General features: G+C 35.0%; 1 long non-coding RNA gene across 2 annotated transcripts in view; it reads left to right on the forward strand.

Annotated features, from left to right (window-relative positions):
- The window catches only part of LOC103101252 (uncharacterized), a 205,521-nt gene extending 187,168 nt beyond the window's left edge, over positions 1-18,353 (forward strand). For both annotated transcript variants that reach the window (XR_008912898.1, XR_468853.2), the window contains one exon: positions 13,612-18,353. This is a non-coding gene — a long non-coding RNA (uncharacterized LOC103101252). The remainder of the gene's footprint in view (positions 1-13,611) is intronic.
- Positions 18,354-18,777: the final 424 nt, after the last annotated feature.

Raw genomic sequence — 18,777 nt, forward strand, 5'->3', positions numbered from 1 at the left:
CTAAAGTATTAGCAATATGTATCCTCTTTTATAACATGAAGAACATGGAAATGCATATTATGTGGTAATATATGTACAACCTATATTATATTACCTGATGTCCTGGGGAGGGAACAAAGGTGGGAGGTATAGAGTTTGCAAAATATTAGAAATGAATATTTTAAAAAATTGTATTAACATGTAATATGGAAAAAATAAAAATTTATAGTAATAAATATGTTGACATAGAAGAAGACTTCTATCACATTGGGGTAAAATCTCCGTAGAGGTTCATTGAAGAAACTGAAATGAATTACAAAGGATAAAAAGATGCAAATGAGTTGTAATCTCAAATGATGAAAGGAAAGTATGCATTGATGGGGTCACATATATGTTGAAATGCTAAAACTCTATGCCCACTTGCATGTCTGTGTATGTTTATATACATCCATCAATATTTACATGTAAATGCAGCTATTATTATGTATACATATATACAATGAATACTGAAGAGACAATGTTTCCTTTTCCTAATCTATATATAGTTCCAATTGGAGATTTGACAGCTTTTTCAGAAATTTTATGTCGATTGAATATTCAAGCTGAAAATATTACTTTTTTTTTTAACCATAGCATAACATTTAATAAATATCAAGTCAAAGCATGAATAATCATAACATAATAGGCTACTCATAAATCTACACTATGCTCTCCCACTCATGCACACAGTGTCTTAGAGATGGAGGTGGGGGGAGTGATGGTTAGGTGCAAACTTAGAATAAAGCATACAAATTGGGAAATCCATGTGTCCCAGGCAGGTCTGTAAGACTGTGGTCTCTCGAGGGAATATTCTATGCCACCTAGCATCTGCTTCTCTTTTGAGCCTCTTAGTTCTTCTGTCAATGAAATGGCTTTTCTGCTTCTTTGGGGCTACTGAAGAATGTTAAGTTATTTTAGCCTATAGCAATATTCATCCTGGAGTTTGTAGAGTTTCTCACACTTTCTTTCTTGGCCAGGTGCTGAAGCAGTCCACCATTTTTTCTTTTTTTCTTTTTCTTTTTAATTTTATAGTATTTTATTTGATCATTTCCATGCATTTTTCATTAAAGACAAAGATCATTTTCTTTTCCTCCCTCCCACCCCCCGTGGCCGACGTGTGATTCCACTGGTATCATACGTGTTCTTGACTTGAACCCATTGCCATGTTGTTAGTATTTGCATCAGAGTGTTCGCTCCGAGTCTTTCCTCTGTCATGTCCCCTCAGCCATTGTAGTCAGGCAGTTGCTTTTCCTTGGTGTTTCTATTCCCTCAGTTTGTCCTCTGCTTTTGGATAGTGTTTTTTTCTCCTTGATCCCTGCAGATTGTGCAGGGACATTACACCACCACTAATGGAGAAGTCCATTACGTTCGATGATACCACAGTGTGTTTGTCTCTGTGTACAATGTTCTCCTGGTTCTGCTCCTCTCGCTCTGCATCACTTCCTGGAGGTTGTTCCAGTCTCCATGGAATTTCTCCACTTTATTATTCCTTTGAGCACAATAGTATTCCATCACCAACATATACCACAATTTGTTCAGCCATTCCCCAATTGATGGGCATCCCCTCATTTTCCAATTTTTGGCCACCACAAAGAGCGCAGCTATGAATATTTTTGTACAAGTCTTTTTGTCCATTATCTCTTTGGGGTACAAACCCAGCAGTGCTATGGCTGGATCAAAGGGTAGACATTCTTTTATCGCCCTTTGTGCATAGTTCCAAATTGCCCTCCAGAATGGCTGGATCAGTTCACAACTCCACCAGCAATGAATTAATGTCCCTACTTTGCCACATCCCCTCCAGCATTCATTACTTTCCATAACTGTCATGTTAGCCAATCTGCTAGGTGTGAGGTGATACCTCAGAGTTGTTTTGATTTGCATCTCTCTGATTATAAGAGATGTGGAGCACTTCTTCATGTGCTTATTAATAGTTTTGATTTCTTTATCTGAAAACTGTCTATCCATGTCCCTTGCCCATTTATCTATTGGGGAATGGCTTGATTTTTTGTACAACTGATTTAGCTCTTTATAAATTTGAGTAATTAAACCTTTGTCAGAGGTTTTTATGAAGATTTTTTTCCCAACTTGTTGTTTTCCTTCTGATTTTAGTTACATTGCTTTTGTTTGTACAAAAGCCTTTTAATTTGATGTAGTCGAAATTATTTATTTTACATTTTGTGATTCTCTCTATGTCTTGCTTGGTTTTAAAGTCTTTCCCTTCCCAAAGGTCTGACATGTATACTATTCTGTGTTTACCCAATTTACTTATGGTTTCCTTCTTTATGTTTAAGTCTTTCACCCATTTTGAATTTATCTTGGTGTAGGGTGTGAGGTGTTGATCAATTCCTAATCTCTCCCACACTGTCTTCCAATTTTCCCAGCAGTTCTTATCAAATAGTGAATTTTTGAAAATATTACTTTTATACACATACACAAAAGTCTAAAAGGGACTGCGACAGGCTTGATTTTCTATTTATGTGCACCAATTCGATTTAATCCAAAACCATGATACAAATGAGATCAACTCTTGATCCTTCTCCAGTGTGTGCTCACTTTATAAATATAGATTAATTAATTTGGAAATGATATGATGTAAAAAAGTTTAAGTATTGAAAGGATGAAAGAAGAAGACTTTATATTTCAAAATGAATGTTTAGTGCTACTATTACACTACTACCCAGAGAATTCGCTTTTTAAAAACCATTATCATGCATATTAATATCCAGGACACTAATATTCCTTTTAACACTGGCTTCCCCTGCCCAAGAAAAGCATAAGAGATGCCAAGAACTGGGAAAATAAAGCAGCAGTATAGAGTACACATCTCTCCTTAAAACTCTATTGAGATCAGGACAAATAATAATAAAAGAGAAATAAAAATAAAGCTCAAGGTATGAGAAGTTCTTAAATGAGCATGAGCACAGGGAAAGGATGCAATTTGATACCAAATGCTGTGAACTGCCCCAGGGGCAGCAGCAATGTTGACTTTCCCTTACATTGTGAGGAATGTGAAGCTTTGATTTTGCATGCCAGAGAATGTGGAGCAAAGCAGAGCTCCCTAATGAAAAATGTGGTGGCAAACAGATTTTTAATTTAAATCGTTTTTTTTTCACTTGTAGCTTTTGGGGGGGGGGGGTTGTATCTAGACATTAATGGAATTCAATAATATATATTTTTAATCTTATGGTAAAACCAATGCCTTTAGTCACTCCTAGTCCAACTTCATCCAGAGCAAATGAAGAAAACTGAGACTATTCACCAGAAAATGCAAGCAAAATTCCTTTTATTGAGAAAAAATGAACTTTGAATAAAAAATGGAGTAAAATACTAAGCCTATAAAGTATCACTCTCTCTATAGCTGAAGGTGAAGGTCGCAGACTGGTAAAAGGAATAAAAAAACCATTATCAGAGTTGGAAGGGAACTTATGGGGGCAGCTTGGTGACTCAGTGGATGAAGATCCAGGCTAAGTGATGGGAAGTCCTAGGTCCAAATATGGTCTTAGACACTTCCTAGCTGAGTAACCCTGATTGTTCAGCTCTTACCACTCTTCTACCTTCGGACTAATAGACAGTATTAATTCTTATATGGAAGATAAGGGTTTAATAAAAAAGGATGGGAGCTCACAAACCATCTAATCTAAAAGAATCTGTCTATAACATGTATGAAGAGCATATCCATCCCATAACTGAAGCTGTCCAATGAGTGAGAATGCACTTGATAAATTCCTATGCAGCTCATTCCATTATGGAATTCCCCTAATAATTAAAGAGCTATTCTTTACATCAAACTTAAATTTACCTCTTTGGAACTCTCACTCTTGTTCCTAGGTCTGCCACACAGAACAAGTCACCTCTTTTCCCCCATGCAATAGTCTTTCAGGATCTTGAAGACAATCATCATGTTTCCTCTAAGCCTTACCTCCTTACCTTCTTCCTGTTAACCATCCCTATTTACTTCAACTATATCTATAGCATGATCTCAAGATCATTCCCCATCTTGGTCACCACTTTCTAAATACACTACAGTTCATCAATGTCCTTCCTAAACCAAGTTGCCCATAACTACACCAAATTATCTAGGTTTGATCAAATAAACAAAAGAAATTTAAAGAAACCATTTTAGGTTGAAACCTTCCCTCAGTTTTACTAAGCAGACAAGTTCACCTTTTTCAATAGGAGTGTCTGATTTACCCATTAAGAAATCAAAGCCCAGGCTGAAAGGATTTGAAGTGCTGACCTCATGGAAACATGGTCTTTGTGAGTACCGTCTCACAGCAGAATTGAATATGGGAAAATATGCTAAAATTAATATTATAATCTTTTGAGTATTTAAAAAATTCAACAAGCATCACATCATATGCAATAACAATTTAGATAAATCTATGTGCCACATGATCTATAAGCAATTTTTTATAATACTAACTCCACTATGTAGGGAAAAGAAAATTGTTTTTCTCCTGTTGCCACTTCTACTTCATCTCCATTTTCTCATGTGTGTAGCATGGCTAGCTATTTAGGTAGATAAATGAGGTGTTTTAAACAAATTTTGTACTATATAACTTTTTAATTAATATTTTTCCAATAATCAAACTTTGAAAATGTTCCACTGTAAATATACTTTACTAAAATAGGAAAAATATAGATACTAAGACAATATTAAGCATGAAATGTATCAGTTACTTGCTTTTTTATTTTCTATTTTATTTCATTGCTTATTATAGGATAAATTATTAGCATTGTAGTATTAATAACCTGAATTAGTATTCACTTGCAGGATATTCTGTTTTCAGACAAATTGATTTTACTATATGTATGAGCAAAATCTTTGTGTGAATAATTTTATTTTAAATTTATTATACCTTTTTTTCCTTGCCCAAGCAAAGGATAATTGATGTATTAGATGATTTTGACCAGAGATTTTTTTAAATTCTCTTAAATCTGACATTAGAAAAATAAGGTTGTGTAACTTAAGGTTATATAACTTTGGACCCTTCTTTTTTGCACATCTCTCCATTCCATTCCCTTTTGTCTTTCACTCAGACTCTCATCACAACTTGCCTAGACAATAAATAGCCTCCCATTTGATCTGCCTGTCTCTACCTCTTTCCTATCCATTTTGTCTTCCAAATTAATTTCCTCGAAATACAGTTGTCAAATTGTTCATCCAAATTGTAGACTGACAACCTCTCTATCTCCTGTAAATCAGCTTCCTGTGCCTTGACTATAAAATACAAAAATCTTCACTCTAACATTGAAAATTCTTCACGATATCATTTATAGAACTAATTTACTCATTTTTGTGGTTATTAGTACCATCTCCCTATTAGAACTGTGTTTATATTTAATTATTGGGGTACTTTTTGAAGACATTTTTACTCTTAGTAATTCATATTTATATATGAACAGATTGTATCTCCCACTAGAATGCTGTTTCTTTGGAAGTAGGGATTATTTCATTTATTATACTTAACACCCCTCCACCCCCTCCAATGCATGGGGGTTAGCCTGAGCTCCAAAGAGATAGAAAAGAGTTCAGGGGTTTCACAGAGGTCACATTCCCCAGGAAAAAAGGGATATTTGGAATATAGTTCAATAAATATGGAAAGGTTTTAAAAATTCACTTAAATTGAATTTCTACATAATAACCTTAACAACAACAGCAAAACTTTGGGGAACTAGTTAGACTTGTATGGCCTCAATTCATGAGCCCCATTTTATTTGTTTTCTTCATGCCTGCATTTCTCATCTGTCAGTAATGGATATAAGACCTTGGATGTGTTTCAGAATTTTATGTAGGACAGTAACAAAATGCCAGATCTGCTAGAATCCACTACTTCCCTTCATCTTACTTGTTTGATTTCATTTAGCATAGCAAAGCACAAGGATAGCCATGCATCACTAAAATGGTACTTTGAAATGTCATTGCACATGCCCAGTAGTTGCTTTTCCAATCTACATTAAACAGCTGGTTCCTATTTTCTTTGCAAAAAATGCCAAAGAAGACAAGTCCTCCCTAAGCTCTTAAAAGCATAATCGGTCCTCTGAAAGAAACTTACAAAAATTTTTTTTAGGTTATGAGAGAAGAGAAAAATTCCTAACTGATGAACCCTTTGGTTCTTGCCTTTCTATAATGTATCTAAAAAGCTAAAGCCGATGTCAAGGAGGATGAAGAAGGAGACCATGGTGGAGGAGAGAAGAAGGGATTTATAAAAACTAGGAGCTACTTTCCAGAGCCCCAGGTACTCTAGGTTATAGCCGGGAGCACATTTTTATGACTGTGGTACAACTTTCCATGAAAATAGAGGATAATGAGAGCAATGCTGGCAGGAGCCTTATAATAAACTTAGAGAAAAAAAATATATAAATGTTTTTCCTGTCTCTTGGTTTAATGAGGGCATTTCATAAAAGACCAAGAAACACTGCTCAACAAAATCTGCAGAATTAGGTCCAGGTGTTTTAAACCTGGTATCAGTATGTCTGACTGTTTGGAACTTGGACTGTGAATAATTCATTTCAAGACAACTTGTTTTATCAAGAAGCAGCCTTTGTAAAGAAGCCTGCCTCTGTCTCACTACAGGCTAACATGATTCTTGGTGCCTTCTCACAGACAAGTATGTTTTTAATTGAAATGCATACTAATGTTTTTATATCCAGAGAAAGAAAAGGAGAAACAATATTTTTACAGTTGAAATCTTATTTCACTTGGGCTTCCTAAAGAATCTAATTTAACCCACTTCTAATCTGTATGGGGAGTGGGGATGAAGAATAAGAGCACATTTTGTTAAACAACATCAACTATAGTCTTATTTATGGCAAGAGACAGATGACAACTTCCTGAAATACTTGAATCTTTTCATTTTTTTTTCCTTAGCACTGTTTGTTTTCTATCTAAGATAGAGGAAAAGAACAATACTCTTTTTACAGAATCCTAAAAAAACATATGTATGTGCTCCACAAAGGACTGACTCGTATAATGTTTCATTTTAAGAATGGATAAGGTGGAAAGTTGGACTGTCTGTGAGTTGTGATCATCACCAAAAGGGCTTGAGTATGCCACAGTGTGATACCTTCATGGAAATCTAAATGAATCTTTTTGTTTTCAGATAAGGCACTTTGAAAGACCCTTTCTTTGACTCCTTCAGAATCCATAAACCAGCTTAAATTTATTATTTTATTTTACACTACTCTTAATCACTCTAAAGAATATTGCAGGCATACTTGCTTTTTCCAGGACTTAGCATTTTATCTACAATCTCTAAATATTTGCACAGACTGTCCTCTATAAGTTAAATTCTTTTCTTTCTCACTTCAGTTTTTTAGAATCCTTTGTTTTCTTCTAAGCTTAGCAAAGTTGCCCTCCCTATAGAAAGCTTATTTTTTCTAATTCCCTTGGTTATTAATGTGATCTTTTTCTTAATGTTACTACATATTTATTTACCTATTTTACATGTTATATATTCTAATAGGATTTAAACTCCTTGAAGGCAAGAATATTTCATTTTTTTTTATCTTTAAGACCTGGAATCTTAGACAAAATTGGTACTTGGCAATGCTTATTTAGTTGATTTAAATGAAATTAGTACTTGCAGCTTGATTCAGTCAACTAAAGATCATAGTGTGAGAAAAGCCCCAAGATATTTCAAACTAGCATTTCTACTCGCCACACAGAAAATGTTCAATAAACCTATGCCAGCACTGTGAAGATAAAACTCTTTGGACTAATTCTACCCTTCAGGCATGACAAGGAGCAAGGTCTTGCTCTGTTGAGTTTTACTGCTCTGACAAAATAACAAATCATGTGATTGATGGCTCCATTCTGATGAATCACTGTCTAGACCCATATCAACTTCGCTTCGAAGCTATAACCTAGTGGGGAGTGGACATAGAGGAACCAAGCCTCTATCCTAGGACAATGAAATTTAAAAACCAATGGAAGGTCCGGCAAATTGAGTCTAAGATCTGAAGTCTAGAAGACCTAGTTCAAATCCAGTTCCATACTATCTTACTCTGGGCAAGGCATTTTTTATCAGTCTCCCTCATTTTATTCATGTGTAAAATGAAGACAAGAGCATCTACCTTCTAGATTGTTATGAAAATAAAATGAGATACTGCTTGTAAAGCATTTTATAAATTTTATAGCCCTAACTATCCTATTATTAATATTATTATTATAATCATTGTCATCATTTTCCAATGTTGACAGGATTTCCAGTCATTGATGGTGTTTGAAACAACTGAGCTGAGCTTTTACTTAGGGAGAATAATTGTTAAAAATAGCAAGTCATTATTAATATGTTATTAATTACACCTTCTCTTTTGTCAGATTGGACCATACCAGAAATAGTTCAAAGTGTGTGTCCCCCAATCAAAATAAAGTTAATTTTTCTTTAAAAAATTAATTTCAGAATACTTTGGAGGCTCTTTTTCTTGGAGCAAAATGCAAGAATTATGTCTCTGAACTTGTACCTGTTCTACAAAACTTTTAACTATGTACATTTATCCACTCTAAGTGCCCACTTGAGTTGGGGTTCACACTTTCTCTAAAACCTCTGGAAAACAGGGAACCTTGTAGTAGTTTGCATTTTCATTTTGTTGTTGTTTTTGGCATTAGATAGAAGGACAGAGTGCTATTATACTTGGAAGGGTTAACAGCTTTTAGCTAACTATGTGCTCAATATGGCATGATAAAGTCATACCTCATTTGTCTCTCTGTAGACACTCTACCAAGAATGGGTCAAAAAACATTCTCACGGCCTTGGCAAAATCTATGCGAAAAGGTCAACAGCATTCAGAAAATCCATTTCACAAACTCTTGCCTGGACAAGAGCAGAAAACAATTACTGTGAACAGAGCCCAAGTTCAGGTTTAATTTCAAATATGCAGTTCCCTACAGACTTCAAAAATAACAGGAATGATTATTCCAGCCTGGTCATACTTAAATTGCCCTTAGAATAGTTTTTTTTTTATTTGTTTGCTATAATCATCAAACATAAGAATTCATGGGTGTTTGTTTTTTTTTAAATCCTTACCTTCTGTCTTAGAATCAATACTATGTATTGGTTCCAAGGCAGAAGAGTGATAAGGACTAGGCAGTGGGGCTTCAGGGACTTGCCCAGGGACACACAGCTAGGAAGTGTCGGAAACCATATTTGAACCCAGGATCTCCCATCTCTAGTCTGGCTCTCAATCCACTGAGCCATTTAGATGCCCCCTTTCAGTTCTATATGACACAGGACTTGGTGTTCAACTGAGAAACAATTTCAAGGAAATGTTGAAAGATATTTGTGCTTTGTAGAAGGGCTATTTCAGTGGCAACTTTTATGGATGACTCTGCGTGTGTGTGTGTGTGTCTGTCTGTCTATTTCAGCAAACATGCATTGCAATTCTAAGGGTTTGACCCATAGGACCCATTCTGAGGTTTATTGGAAGACAAAAGGTCTGTATGTTGTAAAATATGCTGTTACTTCATCCTGGAATCTCCTCTGTTCCTCTCCAGAGCACAATATTAGGATTCCTTCAACACGCCATACATTTATTGTTTAATAGATGAATAAACCCCTCAATGTGATCACAACATTCCATTACTGAAACTTACAGCCTCTCCATGCTTTCTCATCACCGGGGACCCTTCTTCACGTCCTTCAACAAATTCTCCTTAGGGAAGACACATCATTTAACAACAAGAGCAAAAACAATAGCAACAACAAAAACAATTCTAATTTCAGTTATAGGGAATTCCTGGATGAGTATTCCTATCTACCAATTCCTATGGCCATCTTTTATTTTATTCAAAGATATTTTATTTTCCCAATTATATGTAATAATAATTTTCCACATGTTTTCCAAAATTATAAGATCCAACCATCTCCCTCCATTCCTTTCTTCTCCCCATCTCAGAAATAATAAGCAATTTGATCTGGACCATACAGGAATCATACTGTAAAATACTTTTCCATATTTGACCACCTTCCTAGAGACTCACCTTAGAGGACTGAAGGTTAAGTAACCACAGTCACACAGCCAGTACATGTCAGAGGAAGAGCTTGAATCCTGGTGTTCCTGGATCCACTGCCAGCCTCATAATCATTAAGCTTTGTTGCTTCTTGAAGGAAATTAAGCAAGTTAGCATAGGGAAATGAGGAAAGAGTGGATTCTACACATGGAAGGTAGTTTTTGCAAATGCACAAATATGTAACTTAGAATAAAGTAGTCAAAGAAATAACTATTAATCCAGTCCCACTAGGGCAACAATCAATCATCTATCAAATAGTCAAATAGTAACATGAAATGACAGAGAATGAACTAGATTATGAAAAGTCTTAAATTTAAGACTGAGAAATTTTTATTTTATTTGAGAGGTGATAGAATGTCATTAAAAGATTCTGAGCAGAGAATTTATATACCCAAACCTCTTTTTTCAGAAAAATTATTTTGGCTGCTGCTTGGAAGGTAGACTAGAGAGGAGAGAGATTAGAAGGAGAAAAACTAATTAACAGATTACTATAATAGTACAGGTGAGAGGTGAAGTGTGTCTGAAATATTTATTTGTTGTGTGAAAGAAGAGAATGGATTCAAGAGATGTTATATGGAAAAAATAATGAGATTTGACAAAATTACTAGAAATTCACAATTAAAAAGTTAAGAGGAGAGAACCACTAATCAAAATAAGCAATTTCTAGGCAAGCACCAGGATTCAAATCCCAGATTCTCCCAAATAGGCATTTATGTGTGTGTAAAAGTATATGTATATGTATGCATGTATATATGGTGATTAATTTCAATATTTGATCAAAGCAACCAGAAGATATTTCTATAGATGGCAATAATAGCTATAGGTTTTATTTTTTGATATCTACATTTTGGGGGTTGTAGTGATTAGGAGAAAAAATTATCAATGATGATTTTAAATTTATGAACTTTGGTGACTAGAATCATAGCCATACCTTCTACAGAGATAGGGATAATTTGAGAGGAAGAACTTTTCATAAGGAAAGATGATGAGTTGTTTCAGACATGTTAAGCCTTAGTGAGGAAAGTATCTATATGAAATAGCAAAATATAATGCCAAGACCTTGAAGAAAGGAAAGTGTGGCCAGAGCAATTGTAATAGATTGGGAGAACACAGGAGATTAGAAGGACAGAAGGTTGCATAGAGAATAAAAAATAGAAAGAATGAGTCAGAAGGGGAGAAGGAAAGAAATTTCTATGAGTAAAAGGAATTTCAGCATTGAAGGTCATGAAGGTGATGCCATTTTGTATGTAAGTACTTGGGAAATGTCTCTTTTGATCAGAAAGGGTTTTTTGTTTTGTTTTGTTTTGTTTTTGAAAAACTGAAATGCTTCAAGGAGGAATTGAAGAAAAAAACAGAAGGAGTGGAAGTAATACTAACTGGTTTCTGGATGTAGTAGGTAGAAGAATATAACAAAGAAAAGCTAAAGAACAAGAATATTTGTAGTTAACCTAATAATACTCATAGTGCAGCACAGTAGGTAGCAGAACCATCCCTTCTGCATTCTTCTGTAGAGAGATAACTATGGCCAAAGGATTTGTTTGATTTCTTTCTGGTTCTCTCATTGAATATTATATCCCATGAATTAATGATTCTCTTACTATTCTCCTATATTGGCATTCATGTCATTCTTGGAGTTTTGCAAAATCCTTGGTATATACTATATCTCACTGAAATCTCACAATGACTCTGTGAGTTGGTTACAGTAGTTAATAAGTTTTCCATCTTACAGATGAAGAAACTGAGGCTCAGAGAGGTTAAATAAGTTGCCCACAGTCATACTAAGTGTTGGGGGCAGGCTTAGATGCAGCTCTTCACCTCTTCAAGTCCCAAACCCTATTACTATCCCATAGTGCCTCTCTGAAGACTGAAGGAACAGTTAGCTGCAATTGCCCAAATTCTGCCTGTGGTCTTCAAATGAACTTGTGGTGGGATTGCAGCAAAGCATGTGCCTCTCTCTGAAAAAGGAGAGTGATGTGTTTGTCAACTATAGATCAGTAAATTTCTATTCCATTCATGGTCCAAATCGCAAAATATACTATTGAAGACATGGTTTATAGCCTATAAAAAGGGAAACAGTGATTAATAAATATGAGCACAACTTATTCAAAACAGCATTTAGGGGTAGTGAGGTGGCTCAGTGGAAGACAGAAGGTTCTGGGTTCAAATCTGATCTCAAATACTTCCTAGGTTGGGCAATTCACTTAACCCCCATTGCCTAGCCCTTATTTCTGTTATGTTTTGGAACCAAAACACAGTATTGATTTTAAGAAAGAGGATTTATATAAATATAATTTTCATTTCTGCCAGGGTCACTAAATAATCAGATCATGGTAAGGACATAGTTTACCAAGATTTCAAACAAGGATCTGACACAGCTGCTCCTGCCAACCTTGCACACAAAATGGACATATATATTTTGGTGGCTAGTGAGGATGAGTGGATTCAAAATGGTTTAATGATTAGTGACTTTAATGGGACAATTTCAACTTGAAGGAACCATCTTAAAAATTTGTCCTTGCAGTCAATATTTTAATCTTTGATTTAGGTGAAAGCCATAAAATGGATGCTTATCCAATTTTCATCTCCTCTGAACTAACAAGGAATGACCAAGAACCAAGAACTGTATTATTTTACCGTTCTTGCTCTACTTTGCCCGCCCATTATTTTACCTGACAGATTACAAGCAAGCAGGATTTTGCCTTTCCTTTTGAACTTCATATTCCCAGTTCCCTAGCACCATTGTAGGTACTTAATAACTTCTTGTTGATAAATCAGTTAGTTAATTAACTTCCTTCAGGGCTGAGCTCTGGAGCCATCTCACCTGCAAGACCTATCCAGATCTTCATCAACTGATGGCACAATCTATTTCATCTACCCCAGACAATTACAGTATTTATTTTGCTTATATTTACTTTAAAATTATGTATATGTTATTCTTCCCCAATAAAATATGATTAATACCTACAGGGGAAAAGCTATTTTTTCTCTGCAGGAGTTACTTAACAAATGCTCATTAAATTAATGAATAAATTAATATAATAAATGTTAAAAAGGAACTGAGAATCTTAAGTGTGTTTATAGGTAACAAACTAGATATCTTCTTATATTTAGAGGAGTAAAGATAGAAATTATGATTATTTTTAGTTACAAAATTCTTCATTAAGTATTCAACCATGAACATAGTGCAACCAGCCATAATAGCTTAGAAATAATTCATCTATTAGGGGACAGCTAGGTGATTCAGTGGATAGAAAGTCACACCCAGAGATGGGAGATCCCAGATTGAAATTTAACCTCAGACTAGTTGAGTGACCCTGGGCAAGTCACTTAACCCCCATTGCCTAACTCTTACCACTCTTTTGCCTTGGAACCAATACACAGTATTGATTCCAAAAGAGAAGGTAAGGGTTTCAAAAGGACCAAAAAAAAAAAAAAGATTTATTTATCTATTGTTGTTCTTATTTGCCCTTCATTTTCAAATAGGACCACTGACATCACAGGATGATGTCTTAATTTAAACATGAATTGGATTTAAGTAAGGCAGAGTTACACAAAGCTATCAATCTCATTCTTTCTTCCAGAATCCTCCAAGTCCAGTGGCAAGATAAAAAAGTCAGAATGATTGGCAATAGCTCAGGACACAGCGTGTGACTGGCATCTCCGATTCCTGACCAAGCTTGAGATGCTGCACAGAACCAGCTTCAGCTGCCTTCATGGTCTTTGGAACACAATGTTCTCATCTGTTCATTCTAAGGAAGGAGATCTTCTCGTGCATGCAGCAGACATCCCTCCAACTCACCAATGAGTCCAAGGCTTGTAGATTACCTTCAACCTATTTATCTTGTTCACTGTATTGGTTTTACCAGAGTATGACTATGGTACATGCTACAGCTTCTTGGAGCCACAGGTGAGAGTTGAGTCAATGGTGGACATCAAAGATAAATGAGCAGTTTTGAAAAATGCTTTGGCAAATCCAAATGGCAGAGGTTCTAGTCCTCCCTGAACCCCACACATACCCTAATTGTCTTACTGTGTGGCAGAATGAAAAAAAAAATGCTAACATCTAAATAGCTTCCAGCCTAATGGAGAAGATAAGAATATCCATAATTAAATACATTATTATATAAATAAATATGAATGGAAAAGTTAAAAACAAAGTTCATAACAATTTATCAATTGCTTTCTGTAAGTCCCCATTTAAGATTCTTTGTCATTACTCTCAATTCATGTTTCCTCCTTATCCTGTAGAAGTTATGTTATGTTATGTTATGTTATGTTATGTTATGTTATGTTATGTTATGTTATGTTATGTTATGTTAACATTACTAAATATTCCATTTTTTTCTGATTTAGAGGTTTTTGTTTTGTTTTGATTTCATCAAGAATTGCACAGAATAACAACGAATCTTGGAATTGGAAAGGATCTCAGGGACCATCTATTACAACCCAAATTTGAACAAGGATAATTTCCTAACAGACTTTAGTTTCTAGATTTCATTGCATTTTTCATATGTGCTATTAAAATTAAATTCTTCTGGGTGGTACCACTATTCCGTGTAATCAGAGCCCAAATGGAATGGACTAGTTTATGAACTAGTAAATGACTTACCATTAGAAGGATTTGCATATATTTTAGATAATGTCATAGCAGAGAATCCTTATATGTGGTGATATATTTTACTAGATAATCCCTTATATTCTAAAATGTTAGGAGTGATATCCCACTTTTCTTTCTTCTAGACAGATCTGTCCATAGATGGGATAATGAATCACAATCCAATTATAATTTCAAGTTACTTTTGGCCTGTTGCTCACTAATTTGATTGAAGCCACAATCTCAAAATGCACTCTAGTTTGTTTCTTTTTCGGTTCTTCAAAGAGAGATAATGTGAGATAAAGGGAAGCATGCCAGGTTTAGATTCAGGTAAGGTTCAGGTTCAAATCTCATATTTATAACTTCTGTGCTTCATGAATGTGAAAAAAATTGTTTGATTTCTCTGAACATCAGCTCACTTATATCAGCAAAACTGGGGTATTTGGTAGAGGTTTAGCACAACAAAAACAAAGAAGTAGAGAAATGAAGCAAGAATAAGAAATAATAGACCTCAGTAACATACTGTGCATTAAAATCAAAGAATATTAGGTATTTGGGTATACAATGAGAACTACTAGAAAGATGGGAAAACAGTTTAACCAAAAAAAAGGTTTAAACTAGCAACCTATACCATATGTCACATTAAATTTTTACTAAATGTTTATTCTACATACGAAAGACAGTATCGTTTTTTAATGGAGGAAAATTGAAAGAGATAATGTTCCTGACTTTGGCAAGCACAAGAACTTTGAACAAGAGAAGGGACAAGCATAAAAAAGACAATATTTTATTATATGAACCTGAAAAGCTTTTACTCACCTACATTTTCCCCCTCCCCCACAAAAAAGCAAGGCAACTGCCAAGAAGGGAAGCTTTCTATTGGGAGAAAAATCTTTACTTTGAACACTTCTGATTCAAATCTGATATTTAAATAAATAAAGAACTAATTACATATTTCTCAAGACACTATGAATTACCCACCATCTTATAAAGGAAAGCACAAGTGAAAGGAACACCTATGTCAGTGGTGGCTATAGTCCTCTACTTTGTGGCCATTTTCTTGACAGCATTGCTTGGCTTCCCTGATGACCAGGGAATATAATCTTTCATCTCTGGAGTTTCTGTCCTGGAGTCTTGCTGTCCTGATCAGTGAATTACCTCAAAAAGGCCACTATTTCAGTCAGACCTTAGCCACAATTTATTTTACTCTCTACTTTTTGTATACACTTTTCTTGTTCTGGAAGCATGATCAAATCAATTTTGTTATTGTTCATAGAATCCTAGAATGGCTGAGCCAGACTCCTCCAGTGCTCCCCTCTATGTGTTTTTTTTAATGCCTGTTGGAATGTAGATAGAGACTGCTTAGCCTAGTGATTGGAATATAATAAATGTTTAGGAAATTACTTTTATCCTTTTATCCATTCAGTCATTCATGAATGATATCAAGGAGCCAAGAAAGCATGAAAAAGCCAAGTTGCTGAAAGGAAGAATTAAATTTAATTCATAAAACTTTTTACTAAGTCTTGGATGCTAGATACTATGATTTCTTTGCTATATGAATAAAAAAGTCCTAATGATTATTAGAGAGAAACAGCACATATGTAGATAAGTAAATACAAAAAAACAAATATAGAAAATTTTATTTGAAACAGGGAGAGTATTAAGAGTTGAATGGAGGCATCATGAAACCCTTCACTTCAGATTAAATATGATGTGAGTTTTGAGAGGAGATAGGAATTTGAAGATATGAGAGTGGAAAATTCCATTCTCAGTATGAGTCAGTCTACATTAGGCATGGAGGCAAAAGATGGAATGCCATGTATAAGGAAGACACTGTTTTCCAACTCCTATTTGTAACATGATTTTCATTCAGAGAAATTAGTCACCAGTTGGTTTTGTTTTTGAATCTCAGCATCTGGGACAATGCCTTTTAGTGTTTTGTTTTCCTTTTTGGATTGCATTGGATTGAGTATATAAATATAAAACTGTAATACCTCACCCGTCCCTGGAAGGCAGACTCTTCACGTATGCAAATGGTAACTGATTAATAATACAGAGGGACAAAACCTGGCACAATAATTCTTTAATGTGTACACTATATACAATGACTAAAGACTCATTAGTAAGAAATTAGATACTTGTGTCATTTCTAACCAAAACCTAAAGTCAACAATTAGGGGACTTTCAAAGTGTTGGATAGAATCCACATGCAGACTCTAAAATATTCTGGAAGTCCCAAGATGATGCACTCTGGGATGCTAGGGAGACTAATATTGCCTTTTGACAAATTATTGTTGTTGTGGAAAACATTAAGGACACATTCTCTTCAAAATCAAATCTCCATTTCGGCACAATCAGCAGGGCTTAATTAGAGAACATGAATAATTGAACTTGGGCTGCTGCTGCTCTCTCTCTGAGATAGAGACCCAAGAGTCATGTGGAAGTAAATCTGAGTTAGACAAAAGGGTATGTTTCATTGAATCATCCTCTTATGTTTTTCTCTCTTTGACAGCAACCTTTTCAATGATAATTCAAATGAACACCCTCCAAGCAAATACTATAAATATGGGTCTTCAGTTAACAGAGAAGGGGGAAAAAAGATCCGTTAGTATTTCAAACTTAAAAGCAAGTTCCCATGAATAAAATAATTCAAAAGGAACACAGGGAAATATGAAAGCCACATAACTAAAAAGAAAGATGTTGGGAACAATATGGAGATTTAATTGATGCTCCAGTATCCTTATTGATGTCTAACATTATTGAAATAGGTATTCTCTTCAATGACTCATATCCTAAATGTTGTCATTAGATCTGTCCATGCTGTGGGATTCTCATCCAAGTCCTTCCATACATTCAGCATTCTGAGGACTGGAGACCTACTTCTAGTTTTACTGACAATTGTGGATACCAATGTATTGCGGAAGTAGAGTCAGGAATTCCTAAGCTCAAATCTTTATTAGATATGTGATGCTACAGAATAGTTTTTTTATTCTCGAGCAACTCTCTAAAATTAAAAGTATAGGTGTATATTGCACAAGTAGAGATTCTTTGATTGAAAAAATTACAAATACCCTATCTGCCCATCTGTACCCTGGATCCTTGATTTCATTAATCTAGGGACATTTGTTTTAAAGTCCAGTCCACTATCTAGTGTGCTGGATTAGAGGTAAAAATTGAAGTGTAAAAATATGGTATGAAGAAGGCTACAAAGCCATGTGGTGGTTCATTTGAGCCTCATATCTAACTTCTAAAGGAAATACTATAAGTATTGGTTATCTCCATTTTACAGATCAGAAAAATGAGGCTCAGATAAATTGACTTGTCCATGGTTACACAGCCAGTTAATGGTAGGATTTTAACCTGTCTTCCCAATGCCACATCCAGAATCCCAATCCTTTCATTGCCAATGCTGCAAATCACAATAAAAGGGCACATAATGTGGGTACAGACTAGAAAATTGGGAGCCAGGGAGATAAAGTACCTTGCTAAAATAAATAAAATAACTCACATTTTTGGGAATATATTAAAGCTTATATTTTTATTTGAGCTTCACAGTCCTTTGGGGCAATTCATTTAGTTAGTCCCACTATATTGAAGAGGACACTGGGGGTCAGAAAGACTAAAGCACTTGCCCAGGTTCATAGGAAGTGTCTGAGAATGGATTTAAAACCAGTTTGTACTGATATCAAGTTCACCATGCTATCCACTATGTACTACTTACTCTCAATAAAGCACTAACAAATATGATTTTCCCATTCATTTCTTGCAGAAATTGAGCTATGGATTGTTTCAGACATGGAAGAAAAAGAAGGTTTCCTCATTTGTATTATGCAAAAGTAGAGAGTCCCACTCTTCTTTTTAGTGGCACTTTCAATTGGGAGGTAGAATGGGATAATGGAAAAATACTGAACTGGCTGTCAGAGGACTTGAGTTAAAATATTTGGAGTTGCCTGAATGAGAGTTCAAATCCTAATTCTGCCATTTTCCCTAGTTAGGTTTCAGTTTTCGTTTCTACAATCTAATAGGAATTGGACAAAATGGTGTCAAAAGATGCCTCAACATAAATATTTAGGAATCTATGACTTCTATGATTCTTAGATCTCTGATCTAGAGAAGGACCAATTGCACCAGAAGACCTGAGAAGGCTTTACTG

This window comes from Monodelphis domestica, chromosome 6 (assembly GCF_027887165.1).
Source record: "Monodelphis domestica isolate mMonDom1 chromosome 6, mMonDom1.pri, whole genome shotgun sequence".
Lineage (NCBI taxonomy): Eukaryota > Metazoa > Chordata > Mammalia > Didelphimorphia > Didelphidae > Monodelphis > Monodelphis domestica.